The sequence below is a fragment of the Danio aesculapii genome, chromosome 4 (genome assembly GCF_903798145.1).
Source record: "Danio aesculapii chromosome 4, fDanAes4.1, whole genome shotgun sequence".
Taxonomy (NCBI): domain Eukaryota; kingdom Metazoa; phylum Chordata; class Actinopteri; order Cypriniformes; family Danionidae; genus Danio; species Danio aesculapii.
In genome coordinates this window covers 1,311,864-1,316,397 of record NC_079438.1, presented here as the reverse complement: position 1 = coordinate 1,316,397, position 4,534 = coordinate 1,311,864, and positions in this window count along the sequence as shown.

Below are 4,534 nucleotides of genomic sequence, written 5' to 3'. Positions count from 1 at the left end.
GTCATTGGGGGATGAGCAAATCGTACTAAATTGTATGAATTAAATCGTACGAATTCATACAAATTAGCCGCTAAATCAAAAAGTTACGAATTGCCGTGAGATTGTGTTGGTGATTCCCAGCATTTTTGGTTCATGAGTTACTGCACCCTCAGGGCTGGGTTCCTCGGCAGGGAGGGCAAAACATGTGCCAGAGTAATTGTAATTGGTGGTTCCTTCCGCTGTGGTGACAACGAAAAGTGAGTGAGTGATTAAAGTCACCTGAGTCCTATTTTATAAGCAGAATACACCGAGCGAAAGGAGATTAGATGACACAACAAAAGCAGCACAGCAGGTCTCGAGCCGCCTCATTCACTGCTAATGCTTCAGCAGGATCAGATCTCCGTCAGCTCACAGTCTTCTTTCCCCTCTTACGTCTAAGGGCTCATTCACACCTACAGATGCATGACGCTGCCCTCAGGAATGGGTTTAAAAAAAGCGCAGCTTAGCGTGAAAATAACCTCCACATTTCAGTAAAAGAGTAGCTCTGTATAATTCGGACATGAGAAATATCTGAAATAGATAATGAATACACAACAACCGTATGAATATCAGCAGAAAATATTAGAAAGATACCCTGCAATCTATTTTGGACAACACCGCCCGCGATCGGCTATTGAGTTTCAAAAGCACGTCAATAATCAAGCGCACGTTATTATCTTGAGCTCAAGAAGTTCGTTATGTCATATATAGACGCGCGGCGAGCGCAAGCAGGAAAGCGAAACCGCTCACACTTCAGACTGGCTCGTAAAAAACTACGCGGCACAGGGTAAATCTTCTCTTCTTCTTGGCTTTGTAGCTGCTCATCAAGACGACGACGAGGTTTGTTTGAGCCCGGGTTGACCATGGCTCGTTCGTTGTAATTCCGCTGTAATCTCTTGCTGTGTATTTCAAACATGGCGGTTCCTTTGTTTTCATTCTGGCTTGTTGCGTGAGCGAGTGACGTATCTCTGTAAACCAATAGCGTTCAGCTAAGTGTCTAGCTCCGCCTTGTGGTACCCTTTCTCGCAACTCAGGCTCATTTTGAAAACGTAGTCCCGAGGACGTTTCTGGAGACCGCGAAATACGTCCCGGGAATCTGCGAGAGGCCGCGGTGCGCACTTTTTCGCATCTCGAATGTCTCTCGCGAGCGCCGTTCACACCAGCGGCATTCTAGCGTTAACCCACCAGAGGCCGCTGTCGAACGACCGTCCGTCCGACTGACTGAATGATTGACTGGCCGACCCACCCTCCTCCTCCTTCCCTAAACCCAAGCAGTTTTACCGATTGACCCACCCGCCCGCTCACTTCCCTAAACCCAACCAACAATTTACAAAAAAAAAAAAGCCGTCCAGAAAAAGAAAAGCCCTCGTCTGATTTCTGTACCACGTTTTTGGATTTTACCACGCTCTCACCCTGTTATGAACTTGTTCACTTTATTTTTTGGATTCTGTTTTTGTCTTACCTGATTTCTGGAACCGATCTTCCCTGGACTCAAACCCAGTGAGCATGGTCAGCTCCTCACTGCGTCTCAAGTCCGCCGATGTACACGTCGAGCTAACCGGACAAACTGGTTTCGGCAGGAAAGCCCTCCACACGGAGGTAAGCAGTCAGCTGGTAAGCGAGAAAGGGAACGCCGTCACACCGCCCCGTAGCGTTCGCTTAAAAAAACGTACGTACCTCCGGCTACATAATTTGCTGTCTCCAGAAACGTCCGCGGGACTACGTTTTCAGAATGAGCCTGGGTTGCTTTCTCATGTTTGGTACCCTTTCGAAAGGGTGCCAAAAAATGGTACGGTACGGTTTGGTACGCCTTTTGACAGTGGAAACGGCCATAAAAGCATACCGAACCGTACCATACCGTACCACTCAGTGGAAACGGGCCAAAAGTCTAAAGTAATATAAAGTCACTAGTGTCGTTGCTGTTTTTCGAATAATCTAATTTAAATTAGAAATGAAAGGAAGAAAAGCTAGCTCACAGTAAAGGTATGCTCTGCTAAGCATAATACGTTATTTAGTAGTACTTTACAAGACTTTGCTTAAACTTATTTGTTTAAATCTGAGTAAATATTTTTACACATGTATTATAGGTTAAATATGTTACAGTTAATAAAAATCCATACAAGTTGGCGCCAGTGGTGTAGTGGTTAGTGCGTTGACACATGCACTCCGGTGCTCACGGTGACCTGAGTTCAATTCCGCCTCACAGTCCTTTGCCGATCCTTCCCCCCTCTCTGCTTTCCTGTCCGTTCTCTACTTTCCTATCCAATAAATGTTAAAAACCCCCAAAAATTATTATAATTAAATAAATAAATAAATCAAATCTATACAAAATTAAATATTAAAATGTACATTTCTGTGCTTTCTTTTCACTGTTTTTACACTGGCGGGCCCAATTATTATTTTTTTTATCTCGCCTAGTGCCCCTCAACCCTATGGGCCGGCACTGCCACACATACACGGTTTTCACGTGCTTCGTTATTAAAAAATCTGTCCACATGAAAACGCAAAAATGTCAAACCAACAGGGGGCGATAATGATACTTTAATACTGAGTTCACATCAAACGGGGAATTAAGTATTTTGCAGTCTAGTCAATGCTAACGTGAGTATACAGAGGCGGATTACCGTCCAGCAGTTGATCAATGCGGAATATGCGATTCATTTGCTGCCAATGTGCAGAATTTGCCTCAGTCACGTCTTCCGTGTTTGTTGTGAACCCAGGCGTGTTAACCAATCAGAGAGGGAAAAAACAGCGAACATGCTGACATCATGAGGCTAAAACCACACTGTATCTGTAGTTTTGGAAAATCTTCACACTGGCGGGAGTTTAAAGAAAGAGTCTGGATGAAATCGGGATTTATAATGTTTATGTTGTTACCGCACATTGTTAGCTTTAAGGTGAACATTCATTCATTCATTCATTTTATTTTCAACTTCGTCCCTTTATTCATCAGGGGTCGCCACAGCGGAATGAACCGCCAACCTATCCAGCCCTTCAAGCTGCAACCCAGTACTGGGAAACACCCATTCACACTGATTCCCCAACAGCGCATGTGTTTGGACTGTGGAGGAAACCGGAGCACCCGGAGGAAACCCACGCCAACACAGGGAGAACATGCAAACTCCACATAGAAATGCCAACTGATCCGGCCGAGGCTCGAACCAGCGACCTTCTTGCTGTGAGGCGATCGTGCTACCCCCTGCGCCACCGCACCACCCTACCACCCTTTAAGGTGAACAATTACATTTAATCCACTGCTAAAAATAGAAATAGTTTGTTCCTGTAATCTTTAATCAAAATCCCGCCAAAATATGTTTAGCCACGCCCCTCCAACCGTTAGTTTGCTGTGAGTGAAATATGAGCGGGTAATAAGCTAAAAAATTACTACAAATAAATAAATGTTGATAAGAATAATCCAAAAATAAAACCCTGCGCCTGCTCGATATACTGTTTCAGTTGTAAATACGTCGTTAAAATAAAAGTCTGCTGCAACTTCCTGTTCACGCTGACTTTATTCAAGCTTATTAGCATTACACTGTCAAAAACAATTCCTTCTTGTAGTCCCAACACAAATCCATTAAGTTAACGTAATGGTTTTTACGAATTGAAGTGGATTGAACAAAAAACTAGTAAGTTGCCCCAAACAAAAGCTCAAGAATTGTGTCGATTCAGCTCATTTTTAATAAGAACAAGCAGGAAAAACATGATGAACATCAATTGGGATGTGATACCAGTATTGTCAGCCTGATCTCACGAGAAAACGTAAGTATTTTACGTTTCGTCAGTTCTGCGGCTAATTCGTACAAATTCAGTTGTACGAAATTGTACAATTTTAAAAAAGAGGTGTGGCACCTAACCCCACCCCTAAACTCAACCGTCATTGGGGATGAGCAAATCGTACTAAATTGTACGAATTAGATCGTACGAATTCATACGAATTCGCCACTAAATCAAAAAGTTACGAATTTCCGTGAGATCGTGTCGGTATTTTATATTGTTTTATTTATTTTCACAGCGTAGGCTTCCTTCAACATCCGCATTCACGTTTCTCTGTTATTTGCTTCAAAGATGTGTGTAATATGCTGAGTAAATGTCTGCTTGCCTGCGTGTGTGTGTGTGAGTGTGTGTCTGCTGTTCATGCCGTATGCAGAGTCTTGGTGCTTACGCAGAGCTCTTGGGAGACTTTGTTGTGAAGAACGAGGGAAATGGTAACCATAACAACAGGTAACCACTAACAACCAGCGCTCATCATGTTGAGCACCCTGGTGAGCACCTCTAATTGCAGTGGAAGAATTCAGTTGTTCAGATCGGCAGGCTGGTGTGATATCCAGAGCAAGATCACTGCTGCTCCCGTCCTTTCCTGGAGACACTTTTATCTGGCATTAGATTGTAAAAATAACAACTGGAGCAATCTGATATGATCACATGCACTATATATATATATTAAATATATTTAAATATTTTCCAAATGATGTTTAACAGAGCAAGGAAATTTTCACAGTATGTCTGATAATAT